The following is a 24,414-nucleotide window of genomic DNA, read 5'->3' on the forward strand; positions in this document are numbered from 1 at the left end:
GACGGGCTAGGGAGCTCCTTCAGATGGCCTTGACTCAGCAGCAGGCTTATTCATACAACAGTGAGAGGATTCATTCCACTCCCCGCCCAAGCCCGAGTTACAACAGGCACCTTGATGGACTGGCCGTATCAAGCAGTGCGCGGGACCATAATCCGCCCCGTGGCCATAACCCAGCGGGTGGTGGTGCTGATGCTCAGAACATGGTGGACCAAGGGAGAGCGTGTCAAGAAGCCGAGTTAGCGGCTCAGTACGCGGCCCGCCAGCTCACCCCGGTTCGTCCGACAACTTTGGTGGAGCCAAGTGTTACCTCCAGTTCTTTGGGAGTGCAGTGTCTTGTTCCGGCTCTGTGCAATGTACGGCTGCCCAAGGACTTCAAGGGTCCACGTAAAGTGCCCAATTACACTGCTGATTTATCCCCCAAGTCATGGGTCGAAAGCTATGAGATGGCGACGGAGATGCTAGATGTGGATGATGCGGCGTGCGCTAAATACTTCACCATGATGTTGGAAGGAATGGCTCGCACTTGGTTGAAGAATTTACCAGCTAACTCCATTGGGTCATGGGCCGAGTTAAGGGCCCGATTTATTCAGAATTTCAAAGACACGTGCAAGCAGCCCATGTCAATTGTGGGCTTAGCTGCCTGTGTCCAGGAGGAAGGAGAATCAACAACCCATTGGGTGTGCCGGGTTTCGGAAATTTTGCATTCATCAGATCGCATCAAGGCTGATACAACAGTTTTAACGTTGGAAGGTGTCACGACCGGTTTTCCAATAAAAATATTTATTGAGAAACCGATCCCTTTTACGGACCAGTAGAGAAGAATCCTTCTCTCTGGTAGACAATTTCTTGATCACAGAAGAAAAAACCCAGGAGTACTAAATATAATACAAGGCTGAGCGGAGACTGCTCAACAATTTATTACAAGCACGCCGATATTACACATAAAGGCGGATAGGGTGGCATAACTACTGACTCATAATAAAAGCGGTGGTGGATATGTCACAGTGAAGTGGGTGACATGACTCCTAAATCTTACAGCTCATCGAGCGTCGGAGTGAGGCTCGAGGATTCTTATTGCGGGTGGCGGAAGCGTATATAATACAAGTGACCAATATCCAGGATCGCGCGGGACTGACTGGGACTCCTCTAGGCGTCGGACTCACTATCAAACTCTTCATCCATGAGATCGCCTTCGTCAACATCTGGCCAAATCAACAAGCCAGGTGAGTACTATGAAAGTACTCGCAAGACAGTTCGGACATAAGATATAACAAATGTAAGCATGATGCATATGAACAGATTAATAGAGCGCACTCAGACAATGAGATAGCAATGCATGGGAAAGTAAAAGGGAAGTCGGGCGGCAGTCCTCCCGAAATCCCAATGTAATACTGAAGGCCAATCGAGTGTCTGAATGACTCCTCGAAAGGATACAAATGAAATAACAATGCCGCAGTCGGGCGTCAAGGCGACACCACATAAAGGGCTTATAATGGGAAATAAAAGACAGTGCGTGCCATAGTCGGACGTCTGAGCGACATCACGTAAAGGGCTTATATCAAAAATAAATAACGAGCGTGCCACAGTCGGACGTCTGAGCGACATCACATAAAGGGCTTATATTGAAAGTAAATGTCAAGAGTGCCCCAGTCGGACGTCTGAGCGACATCACATAAAGGGCTTATATTGAAAGTAAATGACAAGAGTGCCACAGTCGGACGTCTGAGTGACATCACCTAAAGGGCTTATATATTCATAACTTGATATTTCGGCAGCTCATGAATTTAAATCATTTCAAGAGGATATTCAGGTACAAGATAAATAAAAGGTTAGTCCGTCCACAGGAATAATAATTTAACCGGGTTTACCACTCGAGCTTGTTCACCGGGGATTTTACCACGGAGACCGACATAGAGACTGACATGGATATGGATATACTGGCCATGGTCCTTGACCATGGACACGATGATTCGGAAGGATTTGACTCTGCAGAGTTTGTACTATTTAACCACAGCCAACGGATTTCAGTAGTCACAAGGGACTAGTTCCGTTTACGGTGTTTTAGGAGAAACACATCTAACCAGTACACACCCATTCAACATTCCGATGCCAGGTATCACCCTCGGCAACGTTCAAGAAAAACTTTGAGACGGGGAGGCTACAACCTCGCGTAGCATGGGATCAAATTTATACCACGCGCTCTAAGGGGTGCCCCCCTCTCGGTCCCAACCGGAAACACCCATGCCCCTGACCGGATGACTGGCTTTAATCCAGGGCCATGGAACCCTCATCCCGGCCCTCTATTTGGTGTGTACAAGGAAAGAGGTTAGCAACTTACTAAACCGTATTTTTTGCAGAAAACATGTGGCAGCACGAAAAGGGAAGAACGGTAACGTGGCTCAGCCCACGTTAACGTCGGAGTTTATCGGATGACGTAAGACTGGCATGCTACAACACTACCATCTTACTACCTTTCATGTCACCACATGATCAGGTCATCTCTCATCAAAGATCACAGTAACTTCGAAACACAGGATTAGTTGACTTGCATGCAACGCAATACTCACCGATGTTCATATGCCATGCACAAACCATTCAAGCAAACATGCAAAACACCTATCATATCAAGGTTCAAACATGCTTGCCTGGTTCGGAGAAGTCGGAGTCTAGCTCGGCGAAATTCGCGGCTCCGTCACCTCCTCCGGAACCTACGGTATAACGAAACCGTACACTAACGTGAAAATCGTTGCGTGCATAAAAATTGTTCCAAATTTTTTCCAAATAAATACTATAAAAAACTAGACAAAAATATAAGACTGACAGAAAAAGAATCAATCAAAAAGCACCTTTTATTAAAAAGATATAAGGGTTTTAGTCCAAGGACTAATTTGTGATGAAACAGAAAAGAACCAGGGACTTGTTTGAAAAACCAGAAAACGGTTCGGTATGGAATACGTCAGCCCAGAAGGAAAACACGTTTTGCCCGAAGGCGCTTTCAGAAAACGGTTCGAAGGGGAAAAGAAGAGAGGCTGACGGGGGGTCCCACCCGTCAGGTTTAAAACTCCCAACGGAGCTTGCCGGCGCCCGAAGGCTGCGGTGGTCGCCGGCGTTGAACCACGGCGAGGCAGAGAGATCGAAGGGTACCAATAGTTTTAGGGTGTTCTTCCGCGTCGGTGGGTGGTGGACTTGGCCGTCGGAGAGCACCACGTCGACGGCGACACTATCTCCGGCGGACGGTGGTTCGGGCGATGTTGGAATACTCCGGTGGGTGCTGCAAGTGTCAAATTGATGCGCGGGTCAGAGATGTGGATGTACTAGGAGGCTACTGGCAAGAGTTGAGGGGTGGGGGGTGCACGCACGGGAGTGAATCGCGCTGGATCCTGAAGCGGGTCGAGGCGGCCGGAGTTGGGGAAGAAGACTCCCTCGGGGCTCTCCCAGTGGCTTGGCGTGGAACTGGTAGTGTGTAGAGGTGGTGCGGGTTCGAGTTCGAGCTCGGGACCTCCTTTTATAGGCGATCCGAGGGGGTGCCCGTGAACGGGATAGCTCCGGCGAGCGATTACGGCGAGGCAGAGGTTGGGCAGGGGGTTTAGGAGGCTAGGCACCATCAGGGAGGATCACTGGTGCCGTTCCTCTGCTAAACCTTGGTCGGGCTAGGTGTAATGCGCCGGTCCTCGACGGAACAGCCGTACGGGCACGGCGGCGGCAGGGAGCGCGCTCCGCGCCTACCAGTTCACGACGACGGACTGCAGCGTGCACGAGTGAGTGGACGGCCATGCGGTGGCCTCTGGTGGCTTGGGCGGCGCTGGACGGCGCCGTCCAACGCTGCGCCTCTCTCTGGCAGCCGCAAAGGGCGCTGCTGCCGTCGCTCACGGGGTGACGCACCTCCTCCTGCTCGTCGCCGACGCCCGCAAGCCTCCAGGCGATCGTGCGGCGCAGGGGATAAGAAGGAAGCACGGGGCGCACGGCGCCACCGCGGCCACTGGCGAGATCGAGAAGTGGCTCTGAAGAAAACGACAGTGGCTCACTGAAACTGTATCTCTGAACTTCTGAACTTGATAGTAACAGTGCCCTTCAGGTGTTCGATGAAATGATTTGGCATGAAGTAATTTTTTTCTGGAGCTGGGACTTGGTGAGGTGACCTCTCAATGCATCCAGAGGCTGCCTGAATTTTCTCAGATTTTTAGGAGGAGAAAACAATTGAATTTCATCAAATTTGGCAAATATGGTCCAAACTTGCAGCAAGCACAATTTGAAATTTTTGAACTGGAGACCAGTGGATCATCATGGATCTTGGTTGAGGGCTCTAAGGACTAGCCAGGGAAAATGGTTTGGAGGCAAAACTCAAAGGAGAAAAAGTAGTTCCTTTGTAAATCTCCAAGAGCCAAAGTAGAAGGCAGAAAAATATTTTTGATAAGAAATAAATGGAAGGAAAAACATGGGGAAGTTCAACTTGCTGGATTTGAAGTATATTTTGACACAAAGATGGGAGATGGCTTTTGGGAGGGGATTTCCACTCATGTCATGGCAAGAGGGGATTTTTGAAAGGGGAAAAGATCACTCCAAATGCCATAGGGCTATTTAAAAAGATTTTCAAAAAATTTTCCCAAATGAAAAACATTTGTGATGAGTCAACATAAGATGGCAAAACCTCCAAGACCAAGGATCAAGTCTTGGATGAAACCAAACAAAATATTTGTCATAAAAGAAAATTTTTGAGAGGGAGAGTTCTTTAGAAGAAAATTTTAAACAACCTCCCTCAAATAAAGATAAAAGTTTGAAAAAGCCAAATAAAAATTTTGGGTGTCACAGAAGGCAATTGCCGGTTTACACCTCTGAAGTTGAAGTTGGGACGGCTCAAACGTCACTGCAATGACATGGGGACTCTTATGGCACCCTTGGTGAAGTATGCCGACTCTAATAGTACCAAGGACCATGAATCTGACGACGACAAGACAGGGAAGGGAAAGAAGAGCGGCAGCACCAAAGGGCAGCAGCATAACCCGGCGGGTCATGGAAACAGCGGTAAGCGTAAAGCGGATAACAGTTTAGATTTTGTGGCTAACACCAACGCGCAGGATAATGGGCAGCGTCGTAAGGGTAATCCGCCCCCGCGTGGTGGAGGACCAAGTCCCAATCGGGAGCGCCTGTCTCACCTGTTAAACCAGCCTTGCCCAAAGCACGGGTCGCGGGACAAACCGGCCACACACCTCTGGAAGGATTGTTATATTATGCGGGAGTTCAAAAATTCATATTTTTTCCGGTATGATCATGGACCGGCCGGCGGTTCAGGCCCTGGATCTCATGTTCTGGGTTATGGTGGAAGCAGTTCCGGTTCAGGATTTCATGGTAATCAAAGCGGATATGGCAATCAAGGCAATCAAGGTGGTTATAATCATCAGGGGAATCAACAGTAGCAGTAGCAGTCGGGTTACCAGAGCAACCCGAAGCAATTGAATAGTGGGCCGTACCATGTCTTCACCACTAGCATGTGTAAGCGCGATCAGAAGCTTCATAAAAGGGCAGTGAACTCCGTTGAACCGGCGGTACCCCGTTACTTGCGCTGGTCTGAACATCCCATCGTGTGGAGTCGAGAGGATCATCCACCCCGGGTTGATAATCCGGGTCATCTGGCATTGGTGGTGGCGCCTCAGGTTGGAGGGTATAAGTTCACCAAGGTACTCATGGATGGAGGGAGTAGTATCAATATCCTTTATTACGAAAACTTCCGTCGCATGGGGTTAACAGATAAAAATCTTAAACCGTCGAACACCGTTTTTCATGGTGTGGTGCCTGGTAAATCAGCGTATCCAGTCGGTAAGATAGCTCTGGAGGTTGCTTTTGGAGATGAGCATGACTCGAGATCAGAAACATTGACTTTTGAAGTGGTAAAGATCAAGAGCCCATATCATGCCCTGTTTGGACGGCCGGCTTATGCCAAGTTCATGGCAAGGCCCTCTTATGTTTATTTGCAGCTCAAAATGCCGGGTCATAAGGGGACCATCATAGTACATGGAAGTCGTAAGATCGCTTTAGAATGTGAAGAAGGTGATGCGGCCTATGTTGAGTCGGTCTGTGCAACTGAGGAGTTGAAGTTCTACAAGGACAATGTTGACCCGACGGATATAACTTCTTTGAAAAAGCCAACTACAGAGCATGATCCGGCCTTGAAGTTTAAATTGGCTGATGAGACTAAGCTGGTTGATTTTGTTCCTGGCGATTCATCCAAGCAGTTTAGCATCAGCACTAACTTGGATCCGAAATAGGAAAGCGCGCTCATCGAGTTCATTCGTGAGAACCGGGACATCTTTGCATTGAAGCCTTCTGACATGCCAGGTGTACCGAGGGAACTCGCTGAGCACACACTTAATGTTGATCCCAAGTTTAAACCGGTCAAGCAGTTTCTTCGCCGGTTCAATGAAGAAAGACGCAAGGCCATTGGTGAGGAGGTAGCCAGGCTCTTGGCGGCTGGGTTTATCATTGAAGTGTTTCATCCCGAGTGGTTGGCTAATCCGGTGCTGGTACTCAAGAAGAATGGCACTTGGCGTATGTGTGTGGACTACACAGATTTGAACAAGGCTTGTCCAGCAGATCCTTTTGCCCTCCCTCGTATTGATCAAAACATTGATGCTACGGCGGGTTGTGAGCGTTTAAGTTTTCTGGATGCATATTCTGGTTACCATCAGATCAAGATGGCAGTTAAAGACCAGGAGAAGACAGCTTTCATAACTCCCTTTGGAGCCTTCTGCTATGTATCTATGCCTTTTGGGATCAAGAGTGCCCAGGCGACCTATCAGCGCTGTGTGCAGAATTGTCTTCACAATCAGATCGGCCGCAATGTTCATGCTTATGTGGATGATATTGTGGTAAAATCCAGAAAGGCGGAGACATTGATAGATGACTTGAAGGAGACCTTTGATAACCTCCGAGTTTATAAGACGATGCTTAATCCGGCCAAGTGTGTCTTTGGTGTACCGGCAGGCAAACTCTTGGGCTTTCTGGTGTCTAACAGGGGCATTGAAGCTAATCCGGAGAAAATCAAGGCTATTGCTTCCTTGGCTAAACCGAAGTGTATCAATGATGTTCAACGCCTGGCAGGCCGGATTGCAGCCTTAAGCCGGTTTATCAGTTGCCTTGGGGAGAAGGCCATCCCTTTGTATCAGATGCTGAAAAAGACAGATAACTTCGTCTGGAGTGACGCTGCCAATGAAGCGTTTGCGGACTTAAAGCGGCAGCTAGCTGAGCCACCTATCCTTGCTGCTCCTGTTGATAAAGAGCCTTTGTTGTTATATGTGGCTGCTAATGCCCGGGCTGTTAGCATGGCTATCGTGGTGGAGCGCAAGGAGGCCGGAAAGGAGTATCCGGTTCAACGGCCGGTTTATTATATCAGTGAGGTGCTTATTGAGTCTAAGCAAAGGTACCCGCATTGGCAGAAGCTAGTGTATGGAGTTTTATGGCGAGCCGGAAGCTTAAGCAATATTTCCAGGGTCATCCAATCACTGTGGTCAGCTCTGCTCCTTGGGGGGATATAATCCAGAACAGGGAAGCGACTGGCTGGATTGCCAAGTGGGCTATTGAGCTTGGGCCTCGCGGGTTGAAGTATATGCCCCGGACGGCGATAAAATCTCAGGCACTTGTGGATTTCATCAATGACTGGACAGAATTACAGGCGCCAGAAGAAAAGCCGGATCATACTTATTGGACTATTCATTCCGATGGGTCCACGCAATTGGAGGGCTCGGGGGCTGGAGTCGTGCTAACTTCCCCACGAGGTGATAAGTTTTGTTATGTTCTCCGTTTAATGTTCCCTTGCACTAACAATGCAGCTGAATATGAGGCTCTACTCCATGGTCTTCGGATGGCTAAGGAGATGAATTTAAGCCGGGTTAAGTGCTTCGGTAACTCAGACCTAGTGGCTCAACAAGTGTCTGGTACTTGGGATTCCAAGGACCCACTCATGGCAGCATATCGTCGAGAGGTGGATATTGTTGCAGGACACTTCAAAGGCTATCAGGTTGATCATGTGGACCAGCGGAAGAATGAAGCGGCGGACGCTTTAAGCCGTTTGGGTTCCCAGCGTAAACCGGTTCCACCTAACATCTTCCTGGATGTGCTGCATAATCCATCGGTCAAGCTCCCTACAAAGGAGGATCTGGCTGTTCCTGATCCGGAGGCTCAGTTGGTGGCGGCGCTTCATGTTATTCCGGATTGGACCATCCCATATCTGGCGTACATGAACCGGGGAGAGTTGCCAGAGGATGAAACTTTGGCTAGACAGATAATCCGGCGATCCAAGTCAATGACCATTATCAATGGAGAATTACATCATTGCAGTGTAATAGGGGCGTTTTAGCGTTGTGTGTCTCCTGAAGAAGGTCGTGAGATTTTGCGTGAGATCCACGAAGGGGATTGTGGTCATCATGCCGGTTCAAAGTCACTGGTAGCTAAAGCTTTTCGTCATGGCTTCTATTGGCTGACGGCTCATGCTGATGCAGAAGACTTGGTGAAAAAGTGCGACGGTTGTCAGAAATTTTCACGCCGAGCTCATGTTCTGGCCCAGGAATCGAGGATGATTCCAATCACTTGGCCGTTTGCAACTTGGGGGCTGGATATGGTTGGGCCCTTTAAGAGATCCAAGGACAAGAAGACCCACCTTTTGGTGGCGGTTGAAAAGTTCACTAAGTGGGTGGAGGCAGAGCCAGTCAGTAAGTGTGATGCAGCTATGGCGGTTCAATTTCTCAAGAAGGTGATTTTCTAGTTTGGCTTTCCACACAGCATTATAACTGATAATGGTACCAATCTTTCCAAAGGTGCTATGAAGGAGTTCTGTCAACGGGAGCACATCCGGCTTGACGTATCATCAGTGGCTCACCCCCAGTCTAATGGTCAAGCGGAGCGAGCCAATCAAGAGATCTTGAGAGGCATCAAACCCCGGCTTATGGTCCCTTTGCAACGGACGCCGGGTTGTTGGGTGGAAGAGTTACCTTCTGTGTTGTGGAGCATCAATACAATGCCCAACAGATCCATAGGTTACACGCCTTTTTTCATGGTTTATGGAGCGGAGGCGGTTCTCCCTAGTGACATCCGTCATGACTCACCTCGTGTGGCGGCTTATGTCGAAGCTGACAATGAGAAGGCCCGACAGGAAGCACTTGACCTGTTAGATGAGGAGCGTGACATTGCAGCAGCCCGTTCAGCGCTTTATCAGCAAGATCTACGTTGTTATCACAGCCGCCGGGTTAGAACAAGAACTTTTCAAGAAGGCGATCTGGTGCTCCGACTCATCCAGGATCAGACTGATATGCACAAGTTAATCCCCGCCTTGGGAAGGACCCTTTGTGGTCAGCAAGAATCTGCATAACGGGTCATACTACCTTATAGATGTTCGAGAGCACAAAGACTCACGTAAATCGGAGGAGGAGACCCACCGGCCGTGGAATATCACTCATCTTCGGCCTTACTATACTTGAGCCACAGGCTCTGCTCATGTACATAGTTATGACAATGTATATATTATGATCAATATAATAAACCGGAGCCTCAGCTAAAGCGGGGTATCTGTTGTTTTCCTTACATCATGTGTGGTTACATGGGGGCTTCGGTTTATAAAGCAGCGTTCGGTTTACCTCTTGATTCAGCTTATAAAGCCATATATAAAAAAATCACTTGGGGGCTTGGTCGTATTCGAACCATAGCTACACCTCTTGATCGGCGCAAGGCCACCAGGAAAATCACTTGGGGGCTTGGTCGTATTCGAACCATAGCTACACCTCTTGATCGGCTCAAGGCCAAAAGAAAATTACTTAGGGGCCAAAGAGAGTGTTGCAAAAGCACAACTCAAACATAGGCACCCACTTAGCACAACTCAAAATATTGCTTGGGGATTCTTTGCTTCGCAATGAACAAAGAATCTACACTTGTAATAGGCTATCAAGCCACGACTTGGAAGCCAGGTGTATTCACCTAAAACCCCGGGTTATCCTGCCTTTTTAAGTAAGCCACTCCGTCCAGGTAAACCTGGTATGACCCGCCAAACTTTTGACAAGTCAATCTCATAGACCCTGAACTTGTCAAAGTTAAAACGACGATTGGTTAAAGATTGAGGTCCATCTTAAAAGGCTTTGTAAAATGGTTTAACTCAGTGGCCTGACAGCCCATGAAAAGCCTTGATTTGGGGCCTGGCAGCCCGTGAAAAGCCTCGACTACAAGTTTTAATGTGATTTTATTTGCCAAGTTTTTTCTCCTTTGATGAGATTTATAATTTTTTAATAAACCGGCGTTCATTGACCCGTCTCGGCTTTCAACTACAAGTTGTCAGTATATGATCAGTTATAATCCGGCGCTTATTAACCCGGTCTGGTTCCGACTATAAGTCGCCAGTGTTATATATGGGTAATCCTGTGTTTATCACAACACGGTACAGTTTTATCATAAACCGGCTCAATATGGAAGGAGTTATCAATACTCGTGATAAGGGTTATCATCCTTACTACAAAGGTTGGTCAACCAAGGAGGTATCATTTATTTTCATATTTGAATATCTTTTTACAGCCTTGGTTATAAACCCTGGCTTGGTATTTGGGCATCATGACCCGTCCGACGGTAAACCGCCTGGACACTTTCAACTTCTTGTATGCAGGAGTAGCTACGGTTTATGAGCATCATATATCTTAAGCATGGCGGATTAACAAGTTTCAAGCAAAAATAAATATGCACGATGGCATAGCAGACCAAGTGTTTGAACTAGTCTATTACAAGGCGTTTCAGTGCCCAAAGGAATAACTGTTTTCAGCAAGTGTTGCAGTATGAAGAAGGCTAAACCGGCCCATGGATCATGACTCATCACTAGGCTGACTTGACGGTTGCGGATCATCTTGCGCCGGTTCATCCTCCTCTTCTCTACCCAGCGGCTGGAAGTCAATGGTTTCCCAATCGATCCCAGTTAGGGCTTGGAATACATCTTCATCGCTTATAAGTGTGGACGGTTCAACATCAGGGGCATATGTGTGCTTACGAATTGGCGGGATAAAATTTTGAACCTCAGGAGTTGGTGCAGCAACCCGTTTGTTGTTGACGTCATAACTCGCCTGATAATGTGAAAGATCAGCTTCTTCAGCCAATTGGCAAGCCAGTGGATGTACTTCCCGGTTTATGGCTCGGAGGTCATCATTGCCAAATTCTGATCCGTCTTCTTTCAAACTTGGATAGCCTTTGCCCACATCCACAGGGTCAAGATCAGGCACCCATGCTTTTGCCCGGGTTAGCGCGGTCAGAGCACCAGCCCTTGCAGCAGATCGCTTTTGCTCTTCTACCCGGGCAGGCAGCATTGACATCCTTTCTAAGGTTTCCTTGATTAAAGTCGAGGGCGGCTTGTTGTGAGAAGCAGTGCAGATGATCCGTTGCGCGCCGGTATATAGTTGCTTTATAAGAGTATAGGAAGCCTTCAACTTCTTCTGCATGTCAGAACCTAGATGGGTAATGCGAGTCCCTGCATCATTACAAACATCAGTAAACCGGCAACGTATGGGATGTTATGTTGAAAATTTAAAGCGAGGAGACTTACCAAATACAGCAGTGGTCATAGCATTGATCTGCCGCTTTAGACCAGTCAGTTCTTCCGCGACTGGTTTAAGGGCTGCCTCTGCATCCTCGGCTCTTTTTTGCAATGCGGATTTTTCTATGTCCCAATCCGCCCGCTCCTTGTTGAAACCCTCCTTCAGCTTTTCCATGGCGGCTAAGGCACTGGTCAGCTCATCTTTGGCTTTGGAGGTTTCTACTTGCTGGGACTTGATGTTTTCTTGCAGATCAGCGGTTTGAGCTTCCTTTTTGCTCAGCTCAGCCTATTAGAGACAAAAAAATCATTAGATGGCAGTACATATTTTGAAGTACCAAGCACATAACAAGTTATGCACCTGATACTTGTGGGCTAATGCCTATTTGCTTGTTATCAGAAATTTCTACAAGTCCCAAGCACAATACAAGTATTATTCTTGGCACTTGGGGGCTAATGTATGATGGCTCAAAGTAACATTATGAGTATTTTTTCTAACAAGTCCCGGTTCATCTTCCTAAGTTAAACCGGCCCTTGGGGACTATACCGGCGAAAGATACAATATTACCGGTTTATCTTCCTAAGGTAAACCGGCCCTTGGAGGCTAAGCATGCAAAGTTGAGATATTGCAAAGTCCCGGTTTAGATTGATATCATAAACGTCACTTGGGGGCTACTGGAGTTGATATTTGGAATTGGGTATAAGAGAGAAACAGTTATGCAGAGTTAAGCACTAGTTACCTCATATCGCTCTTTCATCAAGTTTACTAAACCGGCTTCATAGTCGCGGCTTGTGTACAGACGGTTCAAGAAGCCAGAGTGAATGTCTTGGGCGTTGAGATGGGCGTAGCTTGACAAATCTGTGTTCCACTTGCCTTTGCCCATAGCAGAATGTTCATCCTTGGCACTATGCTTGGATAAAGCGACAGGATTGCCAGGAGCAGTGTGGCCAAAGACAGTAATCATGATGTCATCTTCCTTGTCACCAGCAGCTTTCACTGGAGTGGACGGCTTATCAGAAGCCTTAGCTGGACTTGCCGGTTTATCAGTGTCTCGGGCCGGGCTCGTCGGTTTATTGGACTGGCCTGATGGGGCAACTTCTACTTGTTCAACAATGAAGTCATAATCTTGTGGTGGCGGATCATCAAGCAGAGCGTCAGCATTTGTTTCTACCAGATCTGGAGTTTTTTCTGGTTCAATAGTGATATTACAATCAGACGGTTTATTTAGCCGAGCCTTCTTGCTGGGTCTAGGCTTGGCACTGAGAAGAACAAACATAAAGGTCAATACATCAAGTGAATATAAGATATCAAGGATAAAATTAAAAAACATAACTCACCCCGGAACTGTCTTGAGGGGTGGAAGTTGTGTGGCCGTTGACTCGCCAGAGGATGAGTGAGGTGTGCCCTGATAATTTGAATCAGACGGATTAAGAGGTTGTCGGAAACAACCCGCCTTGGGGCAAGAAGTATCAGGAATGTAAGAGACCTCGGATCGGTGTTTCCGGACTGGAGTGTTCGGTAAACCGGTGGAGGTAACTTCCTGGCCGCTGTGCCAGGTTGTGCGGCGAGCTTCGTGTTTCTGCATCTTCAAAAGAAAGTTTGGGTCCAAGTGAGCAAGGGGGTGAGAAAATTTTACTTTCCGGTTTACTCGACGGATTTTCGGTGTTGGCAGAGGATCTGAACTGGAGGAAAGAATAATTACCTCTACATCATCAGCTTGGCTATCTTCAGCGTCGTCCTGATAATAGTCATTGTCAATGAGTGTATGAAAAATGAACCAAGAGAGTCAAGTTCTACCTCAGAGTCTGGATTAGCCAAGTCAGCATCAGCATTTGGTTCGGAAGACTCAGTGGTCCTCTTCTTGGCAGGTTTTTTGATAACCTTCATCTTGGGGCGAGGTGTCTTGGCCGGTTTATCCTGTGGTTTCTTCTTCCAGAACGGATCATCGGCCTGTTAAAGATGGACAAAATCTTGAGAGAAGTATTTACAAAGGAGCAAGCTAAAACAAAAAAGTTGTGATTCTTACAGTTGGCGGTTTATTGGAAACGCAGAAAGGACTTAACCCGGTCTGGCTACAGATAGCTTCCGGTTCATTCGATATTTTCGTAACAGCCTCAGTAACTTCAGCTTCTGTTAGCTGAATGTCGATATGTCGTTGAGGGTCTTTAAATCCCCTGTGTACTCACACATTAAACCGGGGCGCCGGCTTAAGGGCAGAACGCTCCAAGATATCCAGCAGCGAACAAAATCAACACATGTTAAACCGTTTGCCATAAAGGCTCTGAGCTTTGACAGTTGTGGCGCATAGTTGGACCGTTCTTTGGCAGTCAGCCTCTGAGGAAATGGATGAGTGTTGCTAAGCCGGTGAGGACGGTAACCTGGCAGAGGATTCTCATCAGTTGCAGACGTGTCTCGGCAATAAAACCAAGTTTGATTCCAGTCCTTAGGGTGACTATGAAGCTTGGCGTGAGGGAAACTGACATCTTTCCTCTTCTGAATTGCCATTCCACCAAGTTCGGTATTGGGCCCATCTGTAAACTCAGTACGGCGGTCCAAGTAGAAAAAAATCTCTGAACAGCTCAACTGTGGGCTCCTCTTGAAGATAGACCTCACAAAATACTTGGAAATTGCAAATATTGGACACATAGTTCGGTCCAATATCTTGAGGGTGGGTTGGAAGCTGGCAAGCACATCTCGGAATTTTTTTGAACCGGGAGGGCTAAAGCCTCGGCCCAGATGGTCAGCAAACACGACTACTTCTCTGTCCTTGGGTTCAGGAGGATTTTCCGGACCAGGAGCCCTCCAGTGGATGACTTCTTTCTTTGCTAAAGCGCCCGTTGCGACACATCTGTCTAGTTGTTCTTCAGTAACCCGGGAAGGAACCCAGTTGCACTCGTAAACTTGTTTGGCCATTTTAATGGAAAGCTGAAACATGGTTGTTGCCAGTTTAAGATTTATATAATGAACAAGTATAAAGCGTCGCAAGAGCAGAAGAAGACAGAGGTATGTACACATTGTTAAACCAGAGACAGACATTGGAGAAGGTACAAAGATAAAACGGCTTGGCAGTTTAATAGGGGACTAATGGTACTTACCGGATCATCATTTTTATAAAAATTAAACCGCCTGCTCTGGTATAGAAGGTACAAGTCTAAGATGCCTAAGTGAAGGAAAAACAAGTTTCACAGATTGACATGGTAATTTCAGATCTGTAGCGTGTTGATAAATCAAAATATATTCCGATCTAAAGCGCAGGTGTTTAAGCAAGTTTAACAGATCCAGATGAGTTTTTTTCTACACAAAGCAGATGATCTAAGGATGAAAAAGGGGATTATAACTACAACTGTGTAAGAAAGTGGCAGATCTGAAGTCATCATTTACGCTATGAAGAAGAACAGGGAAGAATAGTTTCAAGCCTCGAGGAACACCGAAACCCTAATGATAGATCTAAAGCAAGGGAAAGGAAAACTTACTGATGTTGACAGAGCAGCGGAGGAGCGCCGCGTTTCTCTGGTGCGTTCAGGTTGATGCAGCGGCCGGAGTTGAGGTCGAGGGCGGAGCTTAACGACAGCGGCCGTGCGTGAGGGCTAGGTCGGCTCGAGGAGGAAGAAGAAGCGAAGAGGCACGGGGGGGGGGGGGGAATGGAAAGGACCCCCTGGTCCTATTTGTAAAGGTAAAGGGATAAGTGGCAGGCGCAAAAATCGAGGAGCCCAAAAGTTGGATATGTGATGGAGCTGTTGCCTCGATTGTCGGAGGCTCATTAATGAAGGTGAGCTATATGCAATCTTTAATAACAGGTGACGTCATGGCGGTTTATCATGATCCTGGAGATGACGTCATGGCGGTTTTATGTGAAGGTGATGAAGGAAGAATTTTTCTCAAAGTATTGAAGACTGACATGAACGAGTTCAAATCAATCTGGGGCCTAATGTTGGGGATATTACTGCTGGGTGTAAACCGGCCAGGAGAGGCCGGATTACCCCCAAAATGAGTTATTTATATTTGAAGCCCATGAAGATGAGGAGTATGGCGCTTTACGAAGGCCGAGGGCCCAGAGGCAGGTTATGGCCTGTAGACATAAACCGCCATAACATATGTAACTTGTGTTGTAAGATAAGAAAGGTAGAAACCGAGCCGGATACGTTTATGAGTCGGCCTCGGGATTCTGTAAACCGCCGGGCGTCAACCTGTGTATATAAAGGGACGAACCGGCGGCGGTTTAGGGACAAGAAACAACAACTCGAGAGCCAGGCATAGCGAATCCGCTCCCTGGTCATCGAAACCCTAGCAATTCCACAACAACTGGATTAGGCCTTTACCTTCACCGCAAGGGGCCGAACCAGTATAAACTCTCTGCGTCCTTTGTCTGCTTTAACCCCTTTAAGCTAACCCGTCGCGATGGCTCCATGACTAAGTCCTTTCACTAGGACATCTGCCGTGACAAAACCACGACAGCCTCAAAACACTTGAGACCAAAAGGGCGAATGTGATTCATATAGTAGATATGATCAACATAAAGATGTTCACCATTGCTGACTACCCCATCTCACGTGATGATCGGACATGGGTTAGTTGATTTGGATCATGTATCACTTAGATAACTTGAGGGATGTTAATTTAAGTGGGAGTTCATTAGTAATTTGATTAATTGAACTTAATTTATCATGAACTTAGTTTTAATAGTTTTTTTATATCTATGTTGTAGATCATGGCCCGTGCTACCGTTCCCCTGAATTTTAATGCATTCATAGAGAAAGCTAAGTTGAAAGATGATTGTAGCAACTACACGGACTGGGTCCGTAACTTGAGGATTATCCTCATTGCTGCACAGAAGAATTATGTCCTTGATGCACCGCTAGGTGGCTGACCTGCTGCAGGAGCTATTGCAGATGTTATGAACATCTGGCAGACTCGATCGGATGACTACTCAATAGTTCAGTGTGCCATGCTTTATGGCTTAGAACCGAGACTTCAAAGATGTTTTGAATGGCACAGAGCATATGAGATGTTCCAAGAGCTGAAGTTGATATTTCAAGCTAATGCCTGGGTTGAGAGATATGAAGTCTCCAACAAGTTCTATAGCTGCAAGATGGAGGAGAACAGTTCTGTCCGTGAACACATACTAAAAATGTCTGGGTATCATAACCACTTGACTCAGCTAGGAATTGATCTTCCAGTTGAGAGGGTTATTGACAGATTTCTTCAGTCGCTGCCACCAAGTTACAAGGGCTTCGTGATGAACTATAATATGCAAGGGATGACAAAAACAATTCCTGAGCTCTTTGCAATGCTTAAGGCCGCGGAGGTAGAAATCAAGAAGGAGCATCAAGTGTTGATCGTTAACAAGACGACTAGTTTCAAGAAAAAGGGCAAGGGAAAGAAAGGGAACTTCAAGAAGAATGGCAAGCAAGTTGCCGCTCCCGTGAAGAAGCCCAAAGCTGGACCCAAGCCTGAAACTAAGTGCTTCTACTGGAAGCGGAACTGCCCCAAATACTTGGCGGATAAGATGGATGGCAAAGTGAAAAAAGGTATATTTGATATACATGTTTTTGATGTGTACCTTAGTAATGCTCATAGTAGCGCCTGGGTATGTGATACTGGTTCCGTTGCTCATATTTGTAACTCGAAACAGGACCTACGGAATAAACGAAAATTGGCTAAGGACGAGGTGACGATGCGTCGGGATTGGTTCCAAGGTCGATGTCATTGCCGTCGGCACGCTACCACTAAATCTACCTTCGGGATTAGTTTTGGACTTCAATAATTGTTATTTGGTGCTAGTGTTGAGCATGAACATTATATCTGGATCTTGTTTATTGCGAAACGGTTATTCATTGAAATCAGAGAATAATAGTTGTTCTATTTATATGAGTAATATCTTTTATGGTCATGCACCCTTGACGAATGGTCTATTCTTGTTGAATCTCGATCGTAGTGATACACATATTCATAATATTGATGCCAAAGATGCAAAGTTGATAATGATAGTGCAACATACTTGTGGCACTGCCATTTAGGTCATATTGGTGTAAACCGCATGAAGAAACTCCATGCAGATGGACTTTTGGAATCACTTGATTATGAATCATTTGATACTTGCAAACCATGCCTCATGGGCAAGATGACTAAAACTCTGTTCTCCGGAACAATGGAGCGAGCTAATGACTTATTGGAAATAATACATATCGATGTATGCGGTCCGATGAGTGTTGAGGCACGCGACGGGTATCGTTATTTTCTGACCTTCACAGATGATTTGAGTAGGTGTGGATATATCTACTTGATGAAACACAAGTCTGAAACATTTGAAAAGTTCAAGAAATTTCAAAGTGAAGTAGAGAATCATCGTAACAAGAAAATAAAGTTTCTACAATTTGATCACGGAGGCGAATATTTGAGTTACGAGTTTGTCCTTCATTTAAAACAATGTGGAATTGTTTCACAACTCACGCCACCTGGAACACCACAGCGTAATGGTGTGTCTGAACATTGTAACCGTACTTTATTAAATATGGTGCGTTCTATGATGTCTCTTACCGGTTTACCACTATCGTTTTGGGGTTATGCATTAGAGACAACCGCATTCACGTTAAATAGGGCACTCTCTAATTCCGTTGAGATGACACTGTATGAACTATGGTTTGGCAAGAAACCTAAGCTGTCGTTTCTTAAAGTTTGGGGATGCGACACTTATGTCAAAAGGCTTCAGCCTGATAAGCTCGAAGCCAAATCGGAGAAGTGCGTCTTCATAGGATACCCTAAGGAAACAATTGGGTACACCTTCTACCACAGATCCGAAGGCAAGATCTTTGTTGCCAAGAATGGATCCTTTGTAGAGAAGGAGTTTCTCTCAAAAGAAATGAGTGGGAGGAAAGTAGTACTTGATGAGGTAATTGTACCTTCTCTCGAATTGGAAAGTAGCACATCAGAGAAAACCGTTCTCGTGATGCCTACACCAACTGGGGAGGAAGCTAATGATGATGATCATGAAACTTCAGAGCAAGTTACTACTGGACCTCGTAGGTCGACTAGAGCACGTTCTGCATCAGAGTGGTACGGTAATCCTGTCCTGGAAGTCATGTTATTAGACCATGGCGAACCTACGAACTATGAAGAAGCTAGGATGAGCCCATATTCCGATAAATGGCTTGAGGCAATGAAATCTGAGATAGGATCCATGTATGAGAACAAAGTATGGACTTTGGTGGACTTGCCCGATGATCGGCAAGCCATTGAGAATAAATGGATATTCAAGAAGAAGACATACATTGATGGTATTGTCACTATCTGCAAAGCTCGATTTGTCGCAAAAGGTTTTCGACAAGTTCAAGGGGTTGAGTACGACGAGACTTTCTCACCCATAGCGATGCTTAAGTCAGTCCAAATCCTGTTAGCAATTGCCGCATTTTATAATTTTGAAATCTGGCAAATGGACGTCAAAACTGCATTCCTTAATGGATTTCTTAAAGGAGAGTTGTATATGATGCAACCAGAAGGTTTTGTCGATCCTAAAGGTGCTAACAAGGTGTGCAAGCTCCGGCGATCCATCTATGGACTGGTGCAAGCATCTCGGAGTTGGAATATACGCTTTGATGAGGTGATCAAAGCATATGGTTTTGAAACAATTCCTTATTTAACACTATCTTAAATTTCGTTTCCTTATTTAACACTGCATTTATTTTCTTCCCTATCTAACAACAAGCCTAAATTTTATGCCTTTTATGACACTTTCGTCCATTTTGAGCCGAAATGATACCTGAAAAGACCCTTTTGCCCCTTATGTGGTATGTGTGTGTGAAGGGTAGTAGCACACACATGCAGCGGCAGCAGTAGCGCGCGCACACACACACAGCAGCAGCATGGACGCACACAACACACAACAGAGGCGGAGGACTCGGTAGGGGGAGGTCGTGCGCCTGCCCTACCTTGATTTAGTGCAAAAGCTTTTATACCGGTACGCTACATCGCTGCTTAAGGATGCATCTAGTCGTATAGATGGCTGGGATTGAAAAGAAAAGGCAGAGTTTGGTCATAACCCAAAATAGAAAAACCCAAGCACTAAGGCATCCATCGATCCACCAGCGCACGACCTAACTCCTATCCTCTGCATGCACGCACCAGGTGCTCCAGGCCTCTAACGTGTCGCCGCCGGTCCCAGCCGTCGTGCTACAGCTAGTGCCGCCGTTGACGGCCGCGCCATTCCCTGCCAGGTTTCCCCGTTGCTTGCAGTAGTACACGAGTACGCATACACATACGCGCAACATCGCACAAACGCGCACACAAACATACCACATGAGGGCAAAAGGGACTTTTCAGGTGTCATTTAGGCTAGAAATGGACAAAAGTGTTATAAAAGGCATAAAATTTAGACTCGTTGTTAGGTAGGAAAAAAATTATTTGTCGATGCCAAATAGGGCATAAAATTTAGACACAATGTTAAATAAGGAATTCTCTCTATGATTTTATACAGACTAACAGTGAAGCCTGTATTTACAAAAAAGTTAGTGGGAGCTCTGTAGCATTTCTGATATTATATGTGGATGACATATTGTTGATTGGAAATGATATAGAATTTCCGGATAGCATAAAAGGATACTTGAATAAGAATTTTTCAATGAAAGACCTCGGTGAAGCTGCTTATATATTGGGCATTAAGATCTATAGGGATAGATCAAGATGCTTAATAGGACTTTCACAAAGCATATACCTTGACAAAGTTTTGAAGAAGTTCAAAATGGACCAGTCAAAGAAAGGGTTCTTGCCTGTGTTACAAGGTGTGAAATTGAGTCAGACTCAAAGCCCGACCACTGTAGAAAATAGAGAGAAAATGAAAGTCATTCTCTATGCCTCAGCCATAGGTTCTATCATGTATGATATGCTGTGTACCAGACATGATGTGTGCCCTGCCATAAGTTTGGCAGGGAGGTACCAAAGTAATCCAAGAGTGGATCACTGCACAGCGGTCAAGAACATCCTAAAGTACCTGAAAAGGACCAAGGATATGTTTCTCGTTTATGAAGGTGACGAAGAGCTTGTCGTAAATGGTTACGTCGATGCTAGCTTCGACACCGATCCGGATGACTCTAAGTCACAAACCGGATACGTATTTATATTGAATGGTGGAGCTATCAGTTGGTGCAGTTCCAAGCAGAGCGTCGTGGCGGGATCTACGTGTGAAGCGGAGTACATAGCTGCTTCATAAGCATCGCATGAAGGAGTCTGGATGAAGGAGTTCATAACCGATCTGGGTGTAATACCTTGTGTGCTATCAAATGTCACAACATAACTGGGTGATCATAAAGATGCTCTACAAGTATCTCCGAAGGTGTCTATTGAGTTGGCATGGATCGAGAGTAGGATTTGTCACTCCGTGTAACGGAGAGGTATCTCTAGGCCCTCTCGGTAATACACATCACAAGAAGCTTGCAAGCAAAGTGACTAAGGAGTTAGTTACAAGATGATGAATTACGAAACGAGTAAAGAGACTTGATGGTATCGAGATTGAACTAGGTATGAAGATATCGACGATCGAGTCTCAGGCAAGTAACATACCGACAGACAAAGGGAATTACGTATGTTGTCATAAAGGTTCGACCGATAAAGATCTTCGTAGAATATGTAGGAACTAATATGGGAATCCAGGTTCCGCTATTGGTTATTGACCGGAGAGGCGTCTCGGTCATGTCTACATAGTTCTCGAATCCGTACGGCCCGCACGCTTAACATTCGTTGACGATATAGTATTATATCTGTTATGTGATTTAGTGGCCGAATGTTGTTGGGAGTCCCGAATGAGATCACGGACATGACGAGGAGCTCCGGAATGGTCCGAAGGTAAAGATTGATATATAAGACGATGCTGTTTGGACACTGGAAAGGTTTCAGAGTGTATCGGGTAGTCATCGGATCACCGGAAGGGGTTCCAGGAAGCCCCGGGAGGTTAATGGGCCTTATGGGCCAAGAGAGAGGAACACACCAGCCCACAAGGGGCTGGCGCGCCCCTTCCCTTGGCCGTCGGCCCTAGGGATGGAAAGGGGGGAGGGCTAGCCCCTCTTTCCTTCCCTCCATCACAAGTTGACAAACCAGCCACGATCGCCAAGGAATAGAGAGAAACTATAGCTCGGGCAGCCTGATAAGTACATAATCCTTATGTATGTAGCTATAGCATGGGCATCCTAATAACTTTAGCATGAGCAGTTTGATAACTATGACATGAGCAGCCTGTTAACTATAGCATGAGCAGTTTGCTAACTTTAGTATGACAAGTCTGGTAACTATAAACGAATAACCTGATAACTATAGCAAGAACAACCCAATAACTACATAATAACCAAATTGGTAACTATACCATGAACAACTTCAAAACTTTACCATGTGCTATTGGGTAACTGCATAATTACCTCGACTACTGTATCTCGCGAGAATTGTTGAAATCAACCTTGTCCTCGGGTAGCCTCTCCATTACCGACATCATCTATGGTTACAAAATGTGATGCATCGATGGACTAGAGAAACCCAATAAAAAAGAAAAAAAACAACCTTTTCTGATATGGTAGTAAAGATAAGGGTTTGAATACCTTGTTTACGTATAGTGGGTAACAACCAAAGATGGTTGAGTTGATTATTGGGGTCAGTAGCAACTCAATAGACCCGAGTTCAAATCCCGGTCCATGCAATGTCTTTGTCCCCCCATCCCCCGTAGCAAGCAAAATCGGGAAACTGGTAACCAGGTGAGTGGAAAAAAGTTAAGTGAGGCGGTGTGGGAATAAAAGTTCCCATGCAAAAAAAGAGACTTGAAAATCGAGTGAGTGAAGAAAAACACTTGGTGAACCGGGGTGTAATGATAATACCCACACGAAAAAAGAATTGGGAGACCAAAAATCAAGTAAGTGAAAAAAAAAACCGAGCAGTGAACCGGTGTGAAAATAAGAATGGGTGAACCAATTCACTCCCCTACGCTGCCCAAACCTTGGTAAGGTTTCCTTCATACAAATAAGATTGTAGTTCAAATATACCAACTAGGTGGTAGTCTTGTTGGCTAGTATAGCTATTAGTACTCATCACGTTGGTTTTGAGTTTGATGCCAAGCTTTGGCATCTATTTTTTGGTCTAAAATACTGGACGTAGAGCGCACTCTGGGCCAACCATATGATGGGAAATTCTACCCCAGGTGGAGAGGAAATCATGGTCAACACTCCAGCAGCTCATGTTTCGTCCCCCCCCCCCCCCCCCCCCCCCCCCCCACAAATCGCTCGCGCCCCCACGAAAAGTGCCAAAATTACGGCCGTGTGAACGTGATCGGATGGCTCGCAGCTAGTATCCGACTGCAAGTTGCTCTTTTTATTTCATACTCATACTAGCAAGTTACTACTAGTATCCTGCTAACTAACTGAATCCACCACCAAATGGAAATGGAAGACCAAACCCAAAGCAAAGGTGTGCTGTTTACACTGTCTCATGGTCAACAACCAAGGAAGGCTCACTTAATCAATCAATGGCGGTCACTAATACCTTTTCTTTTTTGAGAAAACACAAACCCCGACAAAAACAAATCTAGCAAATATGTTGACTCGTCTTGTCAAACACAAACGTTGTATCACTAAAAGCATAGCGCCTGAAAGACTAAAATAAAATCTAGCAAACATGCGACCGCTCCATGTTAACTCCAGAACTTGAATCCAGACCAACCGGTTTCACCAGGAGAAGAAACATAACCATCTTTCGTTCTTTCTTTCTATTTTACTTTCTTGTTAAAAAACTAGTCTTTGGGTCTGTTTCAGCTCGGATCTGTATACCGAAAAGGGATCCCCGCTTTGTATACAAAGCAACCAACCGAGACAACGAATGATAGGTGCTAGGGCGGAAGCAGCACAGTCACGCCCAATAGAAATGAAAGAGAAAATACAAGAGAAACAAATGCCGACAACGGCGGATCGACAAAAAATGAAGAAGCCTCGTGACGGCTGCATCCACCGGAGATCACCCACCAAGCTCCGAGCCTCCGAAGCGCCGGTACCAATCAACACCTCCAAGAAGGGACGCGACGACGACGACGCTGCTGTCAAGGGTTTCCTCCGGTACGCGGTGAGGAGAGAGGAAGGGTAGCCCCGACGCCCTCCAGAAGGTCCGGCGGCACCCTCATGCGCCACCGCGTCGGTGTCGGCCAAGCCAACTGGGATTTCTCCCAATCCCAACCTCCACCTCGGGCACTCCGGAGCTCGCCACCAAACCGAGCACCACCCTGCGCCAACCCGGTCAAGAAGCTTCCCACGCTGTCTCACCACGGCAACGCGAAGCATGACCTGCACAATGAAGAAGAGGAGCCGGGACTAAGGCAACAACATCGTCGGCACGCGTGTGGGCTCCACCTCCACCGTCAACGACGGTAGCTGGCCGGAGGCAATAGCAGGAACATACCAGGCCCGTGGCCGCACAGGCCAGGCCGGGATCTCCAAGGCCCGTAAAGTTCCCGCCTTCGCGCTGCAGCCGGCACGCCGTCGGCGTTGCCGCCCCTGTCCAAGCCGCTCCCCTGCCTCTCCGCACAGAGAGCGTCAAGGCCGAGCCGTAGCCGGCCCGCTAGGACCCAGATGGGGCCCTATGGGCCCAGATCTGGGCCGGGGTCGCGAAACCGGCCACCCAGCACCACCGGACCGCCCCGCCGCCAAGTGGAGGCACCAGAAACTCTCTTTCAGCTCGGATCTGTATACAAGAGCAAGGAAGGAAACAGTCTTCTTTTTCACTGCCACAGAAACTCTCTTTCTTTCTTTGTTGCTCAATTAATTTTACTCCAACTGCACTATATGTGGACTACTACGTGTATGTCTGTTTTAACAACTCAAATCGTTGCTGGCAGGGTCTGCTTTGG

Source organism: Triticum aestivum, chromosome 7D, assembly GCF_018294505.1.
Source record: "Triticum aestivum cultivar Chinese Spring chromosome 7D, IWGSC CS RefSeq v2.1, whole genome shotgun sequence".
Lineage (NCBI taxonomy): Eukaryota > Viridiplantae > Streptophyta > Magnoliopsida > Poales > Poaceae > Triticum > Triticum aestivum.